Source organism: Pogona vitticeps, chromosome 3, assembly GCF_051106095.1.
Source record: "Pogona vitticeps strain Pit_001003342236 chromosome 3, PviZW2.1, whole genome shotgun sequence".
Lineage (NCBI taxonomy): Eukaryota > Metazoa > Chordata > Lepidosauria > Squamata > Agamidae > Pogona > Pogona vitticeps.
Genome location: NC_135785.1, coordinates 191,498,398 through 191,511,365, shown reverse-complemented (window position 1 = coordinate 191,511,365; position 12,968 = coordinate 191,498,398). Strand labels below are relative to the sequence as shown.

Below are 12,968 nucleotides of genomic sequence, written 5' to 3'. Positions count from 1 at the left end.
AGACCCTGTATGAGATAATAACTGTAAGTGTTAAAGTCATCATTGCCCATTGCCCTCACATTTACCAAGCAGTTGCACATATAAAGATGTAAGAATGACCATTTTGAGTGAATGGTACTATTAGTCCTGCTATTGTTAAAGACAAGGAAATAAGAGCTGGTCAAATGAAATGATATACTACAAAAGGCGAGAGAGCTCTTGAATTGTTTCAGAAAATGTTACGGAAATTAGAGACGAAGAATCGTTTGTCATCCGAAGAAAGCAACAACCACAGGACAGATCATGGGTGGTAATATTTCTGTTATCCAGCTTTTTAAAAATCGCAGTGATTTGAGTTCAAAGCTAGTTTTTAAAAAGGTGTGATAGATGGAAAGAGAATGCAAAATAAAGGCTCTGTATTGTACACATGTCATTAACCAGCCTGTGAATATTTTAGTATGAAACTGGATAATAGTATTGTGAAACTGCCTACTTGTAGACATTATGATTGGCTGCAAGCCTGAACTTCATTACACAAGTCCAAGGCTAGGCACAGCCAAACTCGTGTACTGTAGTTCATGCAGCCATCTTGAAAGCAGATTGGGCTGCCGTTGGGCTGGTATTTTTGCAGTAGTCACAGTGGAGGGGTTGGGTGGCAACCAGTAAAGGGAAGGAGGCCTGAGTCCATCTGATTTTTACTAGTGTTCCAAAGGCTTGTTTATAAGGTAATTGGTGCTAATACTACTATTCCCATGACATTTGTTAGATTTTGTCTTGATTTTTAATTATAGGAACTAGTTCCCTCATGAAATAGGCTTTCATGAACTATAATCCTCTGGATGTTTCAGACACCAAGAAGGTGTTCATGAAAGATTACTTCACAATAAAATCAGTTTTTGAGGAACTACAAGGCTCTTTATTGTCTCCTTTACAATACAGTGGACCCTCGACTTACAGACGGCTCGACTTACAGAATTTTCGAGTTACAGACTTCTCTGGCTGCAAAATTTAGATTTGACTTGCAGCCGGAGAATCGACCTACAGACCAGAAAAAAACCCAAAATGGAACAAAAACAGAATAAAAACTGCCAGTTATGGGATTAATCAGTTTTCAATGCATTGTAGGTCAATGGAGATTTGACCTACAGACTTTTCGACTTGCAGCCACTGTTCCAATATGGATTAATTCCGTAAGTAGAGAGTCCACTGTAGTCTTTCTGATGGTTTTATCCATTTGTGATGCATTGTATATTGTTTAGAGTGTGCTGCTATATATTTCCATTAAAGACGTATGAACCTGAAGGGGAAATATAATAAGGAATAATATTTATTTCCACTAGCTAGCTTATGTTTATATTTTTATTGTTGTGATGCATGCAGTCTCTATAAAGCTTCAGCATTCTCTAAAACACAATAAACTGTAATTAAATATTTTTGTTTTTTGTAAGATTTATATTTCCTCACTATTCTCTTCAAAAATGTAGTGTAAATTCCTTTATATCGTACAGTTTTAAGATCAGGAATGCTGGTTCCACATATTGGGTACATTTTTTAGCTATAAGGAAGCACGTTTGTTTCCTCGCAATAAATAAACCCACAGCACTTTCATTAGAATAGTAATAAAATTGCTTAGGAAATAAATGGAAATGGAAAGCATACAGGACTAGCTTACCATTTTATCATTTTCTGCCACCTGTGATGCAGCTGTTTAGCAGTAACAGAAGATGGGAATTTAATGTGCTAGGTTGCAGGGTGCAAAATGCACTATTTATGTGCCTTTCGTAATGATGATGCATTGAGGCAGAGGGGAAATGCTACCATTGAAAAACCAGCCGAGAATTATTATGAGATTACACAGAAATAATTTCATGAAGTTTTTTTCACCAATTATTGCGTGTATTTCTGAATGGATATGCTACTGTATGAAAGACATTCCATTTCAGACCATAGGATGCCTTGTTTGAAATATGTTCTGTACAGTTTTCACTTCTTGCTTTCAGTTTCAAAACAAGTACAGTTGAATGCCACTGAAATCAATGGTTATCTGTGACATTTCCCAATATTCATACTGGCATAATGCAAAGTTACACCAGCATAAAGGACCTGGATGTTATGCCCAGCAGCAAGGAAGTGCACAATTTGATTCCACAGTGCTTTGGGGATAGCCATTCAGCCTTGGTGTTTGTGTAGATATTCTGGGCACTCGTGCAACTAAGAAAGAAGATTTTGCCCCTCCTTCCATGTCATAGATTGAATCTGACTTGGCCACCAGCCTGGAAAACTGAACATGTATCTAAGGGAGGTGAAGAAACCCTGACAATTTCTTGTTTCTTGTAGAGACACACAAACATATATTTTTTATTTATTTATTTAACTTATATGCCACCCACTCTACCCAAAGGTCTCTCTACTCAAACTTGATGTGGTAACACTGAGAATTCTGTAAACTCATGAGTGTTCTTGTGTTTTGTGCAATGACAGGACAACATGCACTTCTCTCTGCCCTTGTACTTTTTACATTCTGTACAAAAGGTGATGGGACAAAACCAACACACCTAGAAGAAGCACAAAAGTATGAGCTTATTGATCAAAAAGATGCACACAAACTATCCAATACTTTGGTAGTTAATGCAAGAAGACAATACTTACTACATTTTCTGAAAACGTACATTTTCCAGAAATGCACAAAAATGATCTTGTAGCTACACAAAATCTCTCCAAAATAAATAAACAAATAAACCGTACTGTCTTGCTTTGTCTCGTTTTCTACACGAGAACTTTAAAGACATGAGGAATGTACATCTTTGATTATTTCATTCTTGTAGGTAAGAGGGGAATATTTCAAAGATTTTCTCTCCACAGGAAGAGTGTCTCTCTCTGTGTGTGCACCTGTGCACATGCATGCATGTTTGCAATTCTAGCCCTATTTTAAATGTAAACTTCTTTTGCATAAAAACAGTGTTAGAGCAGAAATCATATTTTGTACAGTGATTTGATTTGATTTGATTTGATTTGCAGAATATAAGCTATTATAACAAAATAACAGAGTTATAGTGCAAAATATAATAGCTTTTAGTTATGCTGTTGCTGACAAGAAAAGACAGTGGTCCCTCTTGAGCTGTTGAGACATCCTCAATTCAATTCAATTCCTTTATTACAATCAGATTAGGCATCCTTCAGTCTCGGGAGACTATGGTAACGTGCTCTGTATGGAGGACTTGTGTCTGAGAAGGCCAATTCAAGAGTGACAATCCCTTTCACACTGAGGACAAATACAATCAGTCCCCTGTCCAGCTCTCAGATTTTGCTGGTTTCATGACTGCCTCTTTGCCTCGACCTTCTGGACAAGGGTATCTTTGAATTGGGAGAGGCCATGATGCACCACCTGCCTCCAGGCTGAACTCTCAGATGTCAGGGTTTCCCATGATATCAACAACATTACAATCAACAGATAAGATCAGCTGATACATTCTTTTTCACTATGGACAAGATTAGTTGTGAACATCCTTTACATTATTATCCAGCACAAAATCCAGCCCTTGTTATAGATAACCATTAATCCATAGCAGAAGCCTCTCCCATACACCATTTTGTATCTTCCTGATGAAAATCAGTAGAACTAGAGGGTATGGTAGTTCCATTACAGTATAAAACATAAGCCAAAGATGTAAAACACATAAGTAAGATGAGAGCTTGGAAATATTACGCTTAGAAAACATTTTAGGGGTTGTGTTGTTGTTTTTAAAACATCAATTCAGTGCAAATCACCTTTAAGGGGCGGAGAGGAAGAAAGAAAAAGTACAAGCCATTTCAGATCTGTTTAGCCTTTGTGTTCTGATGTTAAAATTATAGACCTTGTCCTGTTCAAGGGTCAAGATTGAACTGTGAAAGCGGCAAAGGAAAATTACTAACCATTTCCTATGGGAAATGGCTTTCTGTTAAACACAGGAAATGAATGAGTACCCAAGAGTAACATTTGAGGGCAAAGCAATCACTTAGTTACAGGCAATTAGCAATAGGTTTTGGGAAGCACAAGCCTGGGTCTCCTTTAAGGGAAAAGCCAATTGATTGCTACTGTTGTTCTAGACTGAAAAGAAATAAATAGATCGCTTTTGTTTGAAATGAGTTTTGCTATAAGCATTTTGAGCTACAAGCATTTTGAGCCATGGCTATACAGTGGTGCCTTGCTTAGCGATGTTAATCCGTGCAGAAAAAATCACTGCTAAGTGATAACATCACTAAGCGAAAATAAAAAGCTCATAGAAACGCATTAAAACATGATTAATGCGTTCCTATGGGCTAAAAACTCACCTTTAAGTGAAGATCCTCCATAGCGCCTCCATTTTCAGTGCCTCTAAAGCGAGGTATCTGTGCCTGAAAACAGCAGGTGGCCATTTTGTTTTCCCGGCGGCCATGTTGAAACTGTCGATCAGCTGGCCGAAAATGGGGGCTTTGCGATGATCGCTTCCCTGCGATCATTGCAAAGCGAATTTCCCCCATAGGGACCATCGCAAAGCCATCGCTTTTCCGATGGCAAAAAGTCCATCGCAAAGTGATTTCGTTGCTATACGGAGCGATCGCTATGTGAGGCACCACTGTATTGGTTCTCTTATAAGGACAACTTGACCAAGAAAAGCAGTGAGAGCTAATTAAAATAACACATCGACATTCTGTAGGCATACTGAATGATATCATGGGGACATTTTCCACTAATCCTACAATGATCTTCTGGGGGGGGGGGTTGTATCTTTGAACCGCACCTGGATGTAATTTCTGTTAAACTTTGTCAGCAATGACATAATGGCAATTTACTTATAATTAACTGCACTTGCAAAGGAAAGTAAATAAACGAAAGAAAGAGCACTCTGAAAACTTTCCCATGACTACTTACTTTGGGTTTCCCCCTTTTCTTTCCTACATGTAATGGAGCTTGATGGTGTGTTCTACAGTCATCACATGCTATACTGCATTTTTTATTGTAGATTCATGTACACATTCTCAGTTGCATTTCTATTGTACACAGTTGATTCTGAATCTTTCAAATGCCTGTCGCTGTTTGAAATGTGAAATTTCAGTCTGGATTTCGTTGTGTTTTCTCAAATTCCACCTCTGTTTTCTCCCATATTTCTTTCATATCTGCTTGCACAACAGAAGGGGCATGGATTTTTGCATGTGTTTAAATGCATTTTTGTAAAGGGCACATTTATTTTTAAGGGAAATCTGTCTGTGCATATTTTTTTGAATTCTGTGCAGACTTAACATTTTTAAATGTGTGCACTGATTTATGATCCCTTAATCTAGAATCCAGATGACCTGGTTCTTGAGGTGAGGTGTATCTCTGTACAACGTCTCATGGGATACAAAAATGCTTGTCTTCTTCATGCTGTCAATCCAATTTTCCCCATCATTAATCAATGATTTCCCTCACTTCTTTTGCTTTTCATGGGAAAATACTTCAGACCAAAGGCCTATATAGGCCAGTTCATGCAGTGGCCAGTTAGATGCCTCTTACTAGCCCACAAATGGAACACAAGTGCACTAACATTCTGCTGCTCAAGCTGCCTCTGAGATGGAAGACAATACAGTATACAGATATCAGATATCAGGATTTGTCACCATTGACAAAGTTATCCTCCATGAGTTTGTATAACTCCCTCTAAAGACATCCACACTGGAGGAAATCACTACATCTTGTGGCATAGTATAATTCAATAGTTTCACTATGAACTCTATAAAGAACCACTTCCTTTATCTGTTCTGTATCTCCCATCATTCAGCTTCATTAGATGACTAAAGATGGGGAAAATAACCCTCTCCCCTACACTATGCACAATTGTATATCCTTTAGAGGAGTGCATACTGCATGGTGCAGAGATAGGTACTAGAAAGAGGTTATCTTCCAACATTCATGGTTCTTCCACCATGATAAATGAACCCAGCCTTGTTGCCGTTTTCTCCCGGCATACTGATGTATTTCACAAAATTAATACAACCCATTTGTAAGGATTGCACCTGGCAATGTAACTTCATATCCCAGGCCCTTAATGGCTTTCTGATAAAGTTAGTCACCAAACAATGTCCTACAATACAAGGTATTTTCGACCACCAATCTCATTTAGACAATGGGCTGTGCTTGTTTCTATTAACCTGCAAAGATCCACTAGAATTTTCAAAATGATTTTTGGTACATTATTATAAATATACAGGGTTTCAGGCAGTATAGTCCAATAGTGTTGTTTCAGTTGAAATACTAGTTTTATTTTTGCTGTTGCTCTCATCGGGAATAAGTAGTAGGATTAATGCAGAAAGATGTTACTGTCATATCATGAATTTGCACCTTGAAATACTTTGTGCTGTTATGAAACAGTGCTACATTGGATTCCAAAAAGCTGTGATTTTTAGAGTATGTACACAAACATCCTACTTTTTGTCAACCTAAGTCTTTTTCCTCACACTTAACGTGTGAAATATAGTAGTTAATTGATGTCTAATGACTGAGAAAGCCCATGAGATCAGCAATTTAAGCTGGTTGTAACTCTTCCTCTCAGAGAACAACCCAGTATCTTTATCTTAGTGATGTTACATTTAAAGATTACCTAACCATTTTGTAAATGACATACAAGCATATGACACTCAGGCCTTAATTGCATGCATGTGCAGAGGGAGGGCATGACGCACTCCTGGTCTTTTGTTCCATGTGGATTCAATCACAGAGCTTTGGATAGCTAAATAGAGGTACATATGTTGAGTTTTTGTTCATCTACGGTGCTGCATTTTAAAAATCGAATTTTGGAAGGAAAGGTCCTTGTCATGTTGTTGCTCAGGAAACTGATTACTGCATCATCCCACTTTGCACGTTTAGATTTTAGAGATGGCTATGAGTACAAAAATGAAAGTTGCAGGGAGTTTGTCAGTTTTTGCAAAAGTGATTCCATGCTACACAGAGATGCAAAAATGAAAGTTGCAGGGAGTTTGTCAGTTTTTGCAAAAGTGATTCCGTGCTACACAGAGATGTAGATCAAGAACAGGAACAACACATGTCCTGCGGTTAGTGTGATTAGAAATATCGTGCCTATGCAGGAGTGTAAGAAAATCATACACACACCAATTAGTTTGGAAAGAACAGAGGAAAGAATGGAGAAAAGTCAGGTTGCTCCCTTTGCCTCATAAACACAACAATTCATTTATTTTTATGGGGTATTTTCACTCTTTGGCACTCCACTCTTTGCACATTCGTTAACCTCAGGTTGAAAAAACAATAGAGATTGAAAAGTGGGGAATCTGATATCCTTCCCCCTCCCTCTCTAACCTCTGTGTACTCTTGGGGGCTGGATTGACAGCTGAGATGCTGATCTCAGCCTGGAACAATACATAGAGAGGGAAAATGAAGGGGGGGGGAGACAATCTTCTTGCTGTCTTTATGTATTTTTCTAAACTAAAATTGCTCCCTTTTCACGTCCAAATTGCCACTTAGTTGTAGGAAGAGTGATGAGCCTTTTCTGGTGCAGAGGGTTGTCGCTACTGAGTCCAGTACAAATGCAGGAACAGGTGATACCTTTATTGGACCCATTAAGAAAACAAAAAAAGTGAGCTTTCAATGATAATTCATCTTCTTCAGGCTATACATTAAGTTCTCATGGGTAGCTCTGAAATTCTATGTTTATATTCAAGTCCCAAAAGTTTCACGGCTGTTGTTGGGGGGGGCAGGTGTAGCTTCTTAGATGGAAGGAGCTGTAGTCTACAGGATTGTGAATGAAGAGTGTGGTTTCAGTCCCTCTATCTTCAGCCAGAGGCTTGAAATTTATGACCCATCTGGTTCCAGTCAATTTGTGAATAAATAAGCCCTCCCCTTAATCTATCAGTTTCTAAACCTAACAGAGATCAGTGCCAGTGGGGTTTAAAATAAAAGAGCCTTTCAAATTTTTGACAGTTTAGAATAATTTCATGAAATAATAATCCCTCTTTCATATTAAAACACATGCTTCATGATCTTTCTCTATTAGCAATGAATATATCACAGTGCCTTGCAGTGTGATGTCTCAATGCCTTTTCTAGCTCACATGCTTTCAGTGATAACTGGACACATGAACTTTAATGTGCTGCCTTGTGATTCAGGCACCCTATATTCTCACACCTCCATTCTGTGCTCTCCAACTTTCTTAAAATTTAGTAATCTCAAAATGCAATCGCATTCAGTTCACAGAGAAAACTTTCAGTTTAACTTTATGGCCAAAATCCTATTGTGCCATTATGTATTTACAACTCAAGGTTGTGCCTGCGGTAGTTGCTCTATGGCTGAGGTGGAAGTGCTGTCTCCAAAGCAGTTCCACGGACGTATTGCGTAATTGGCTGTGCTGGGGATGCATGACTAATTGCACAATTCTACAGTGACATTTTACAGCACAATTCCCATTCATGCCAGTGTAACATTACATTACACCAGCATGAACAGGATACTCGTGGTTGTGTTAAGATCCTTCCTTTTCCCTCAATCTGCTATGTGATGGGAAATTGGAACTTTTAAGGATAACTCTATTGTCCTCTAAAGATGCCGGCCACAGAGACTGGCAAAACGTTAGGAAGAACAACCTTCCGAACGTGGCCAAAGAGCCCGAAAAACCCACAACAACCATTAGAGCCAAAAAAACCCACAACAACTGATAACTCTATTAATTGGACAAGATGAATATGGTACGGTATCATATGTTGTAGCCATCCATTTGAGATGGATGACTTTAAGTTGCAGTCATTGACTTAAGTCTTAGGTTCATCTGTTGATTGGAATAGACATATGTGGTTCAATGCAACCCGAACTATCATGTGTTAAATGTTACTTATAATGGACAGTCAACTCATGACACCTATACAGAACAATAAAAGATAGAAGGAATTTTGCATGGATTCCCTGTGTTCTATTCCAGTAGTTTATGTAATAAAGGAAAAAACAGTGGTAAAAGAATTGTAGTAGATGCCAAAAAGCTGGCTGTTGTTATAAAGAAACATTTCAAATACATCATTGAAATCCACAAGCTCCAGCAGAATTTCAACAAAAAAGAGGAAAGTTTGAAACTCAACAAAACTTGGCTCCCAGCTCTGAAAAACACAGCGTGCAAAAGGTCAACGAATTCTACCCAGCCACAAGGACCGGGGATCACTACACACAAAGACCAGCTAATGACACCCATCAATCACAGTGACAGATAATCTCTCCTCCTTATCACAATACACCCACAACAAGACACACTAATCACCCATCTCCTGAAAAGGACAAAAGCCTATCTCACAGCCAAAAATACTCCACTCCCAAGCAAACTACACCAGAGCACAGAGTGCTGTCCTCTGAAGATGTTGGCGACAGAGACTGGCGAAATGTTAGAAAAAACAACCTTCAGAACACGGCCAAAGAGCCTGAAAAACCCACAACAACCATTAGATACCAGCCTTCGTGAATAAATTGAAACATTTCTTTGTTTGCTTTCATAAATCTCAACCTAACTTCTTCTAATGTAATCTCTGGTCATACCACTAGCTGTACAACTAGGGAGAAACATCAGGAGAAGTTAGGTTTAGGTTTATTGTAAAAATCATGAGAGAACAAGTGAAGTCTATGCACCTGAATGGCTAGTAGTACTGATTTCAGAAAGAATTGAGGGAAGATGGTTCAAAGAAATTTGTTGCTTAAAAACTAACTGTTGGAGGGATGCCATATAAACAGCAGACGGGAAAGGTTTATGAGGACTGATTCCTTTTCAGTCATAGGGATGAATACTCCAAGTCACAAAGATCATTTTTGCACATTGTAAATAACTTCCAAGCATTAGATAGGCGTAAATGCAGAATAAGTAGGATGCTGAAGAACTTCATGGAAAGCTCTCTACATGTTTGTGAAGTGTTATGTGTTTTTTAAAAAAGAGAGAGAAGCTGTTAAAATTCCTAGAAGTAACTAAGCATTTAAAAGCTACTTTGTAGCTTCAACTTGCTATGTAATTAAATAAGACTGCAGGAGGTTAGCTCCATGATGAGCAAAAGCCTCATATTTCAGCAGTGTGCTACTGAATGAGTGTGTCCTCTCTCTGTTTATTATTACATTACATTGCATTATTAAGAGTGATTATAACAAAGGAATTATTCCCACCAACTGATTTTTTTTTAAAGGAATGGAATTGACTTGCTTCCTACTTAGTAACTGCATAACATCCTTGCAGTAATAGCACTGAATAGTTTAACAATTCTGACATTGAGAAAGAGACTAGGAAAAATGCCACTCATGCAAGTGACATAAAAAATGGACCAGTCTTACGTCCTCAAACTCATAATACTTTTTCTGAATGCACATATTTACGGAAGGACTATCTCTTGATTTTTATCTGGATTTTTACGAGACCATCAGCAAGGCTGACTGAGAAGACCTCAGTGAACTAAAACTCCTTAATGAGCTGAAGAGAAGATCCGCTGGGCACCATTGGCATTCATGACTAAAGCTAAGGAAAGTTTCTTCCTGGTTTTATTCCTGACACTTCTTTTTCCTCTTCCATTCCATTCCCTTCCTTTTCTTTTCCTCTTCCATTTCCCCCCTTACACTGCTATATCTCCTGGGATTATATGTAGGAACAGAGATGTTTGGAATCAATATTCAGGAACAGGCCTACCCACTATTGGAACATTATGGTTTGGCATCTATAGCTATTTTCCACCAACAGAAACACTCCGAAACTCACTGAGAGCAATAGATTTATGCTTGCAGAGGTTTCCACCACTATAACATGGGCTTTTGGGGTGGACTTGATCTCTCCTTTCTAGTACAGTGGCACTTCTGCCCTAAACACTCTTGGATGGCAAGAGGATTTACCCTGCTACAGAATTAAATAAGACAATGGGCTCTGTTATGGATCACCAGCTAGTAGAATGTTAGGGGAAAAATTATAGGAAAGAGGCAACTTCCAAAATGTATGGGTATAAACTGTCTTTGAAGGCTCTATGTTGTGATATACGGTATGACTTGGTGACAAAACTCTCTTTGTTTCTGTTCTATCCGTCTGACTTTTCCCAGCCCTTGTTTACTGGATTGTGAGACTTTGGATTTTCCCCACATGGAAATTTATGGGTATTTTTAAACACACTTTTTAATACATGTACATTTCCTGATGTACATGTCTCCCCTATTAACTAAGTGTGTTTCCGGATATTTGCTATGCACATTGTTTTGGGCACACATTTTGCTCAGAAGAGCCCCAATAAGCCCCACAAAAGTGCAAATTATTGATGCAAGGTTCATTTCTGCTGGACAGTATTTTAGGTATCCGGTTGCTGAGCCAGAGGCTGGGAGTTCAATTCCACACTGTGGCTCCTGGACAGGCGTCCATAGGGTCCCTTCCAGCTCTGCAGTTCTAAGATGATGAGGAAGATGAGGATTCATCTTGCAATGAGACAGAGGAGGTATAAAAAAAAACTTTAATGAGATCTGTTGTAACCAGGAGCCTCGTGGCGCAGTGGTTAAACCGCTGTACTGCAACTAAAACTGTGCTCACGACCTGGGGTTCAAATCCCAGGTAGCCGGCTCAAGGTTGACTCAGCCTTCTATCCTTCTGAGGTCGGTAGAATGAGTACCCAGCTTGCTGGGGGGGGGGGGAATGTGTAGCCTGCATAATTAAATTGTAAACTGCCCAGAGAGTGTTTGAAGCGCTATGGGGCGGTATATAAGCAGTACGTTTTGCTTTGCAATGCATGTCCTCTCTATTCCCACTTGTGCTATTTGACATATTAAGTGTATTCAATATCTCTCCAATGAACACTAGTGAGATAAGCAAGTCTGCAGATGTTACCAAAGTAGGCACTGGTAAGTTTAAAAAAAAAACTATCCAAAAGCAATATACCTACAAGCTTGGGACAACATAGCGGGAGACATCAATTTCTATTATGACCTGCCTGTGAGCTTGTCAGGCCATATCACACATTGATGGCCTTTATAGACAGGCTAGATAACCAGACATTGTTTTGATTCAGCAATGCAGTTTTATTGTTCAATTGGTGATCTGGCAAAGCCAAACACAAACCTGTAGAACACTGTCCAGTTATATGGAATCATACCCTCCTTTCTCTGCAAAGTGGTTGCATCCATTCATATTTCTGATAAAGTGCAACAGACATTGCTTGATAAAGTAGAATCACCCCCACATTTTTTCCTGTCCAACAGGAAAGAAACTTCTGTAGGCACAATGCCAATTATTTTTCTGAATTTCAAATAGATGTAAACAGCTTGACCAGGATAGATTGGTGTTCTTTTTGTTACATTTTATTTTTAAAAAGTGTTTGGTTAATAACCAAATGTCTGTAATGCAAATGAACAGACATATATACGAGTAATAGATAGTGCTTGATTATTCTCATACAATGCTTCCTAGTCTCTCAAAGAAATTCCAACATCTGAGCAGACTATTTTCCACTTGGAGAATTGCATCATATCCATTCCTCAATGTGCCAGGCTCACAATAAGGTCCGCTAGGTGTAAACAATTCATTCCTGCTGTGAAGCTAATCCTGTTGACACCTGAGGTCAACCTGGTGGCCACCAGGTGCTGGCCTTTTTGAGGAGGGATGCCCTCTCCTTGAAACTTGCTCTCCTCAGAGACCTGCCCAAGCTAATTAGATCACTCCAGACATTTAAGTGGGTTTTTAGAATAGTCACAATTTTTTTTATTGTTTCATGTGGCTTTGTGTGGCATTGTTGCACTGCCTTTTCAGATTATTTCTATTTACTTGTAAGTATTTTAATGTTTGCTACTCTGTTTATTCATAAAGTAAATATGGATTAATTTTTGTGGAGAGATTATTTAAAATGTAAAAATACACAAATGTAGAAATCATAGTTTGAGATCCCACTTCTTCATTGAATATTAAATGAATCTAATGGTCCATGATATTTATAGTATAATTCCCATGCATGGCTGCTCACAAATAATTCCCATTGCATATTGGAAGTCTTGCACTTAC

General features: G+C 38.6%; 1 protein-coding gene across 5 annotated transcripts in view; it reads right to left on the bottom strand.

Annotated features, from left to right (window-relative positions):
- The window catches only part of IL1RAPL1 (interleukin 1 receptor accessory protein like 1), a 944,419-nt gene that overhangs the window by 18,963 nt on the left and 912,488 nt on the right, over nt 1-12,968 (bottom strand). The window lies entirely within an intron of this gene.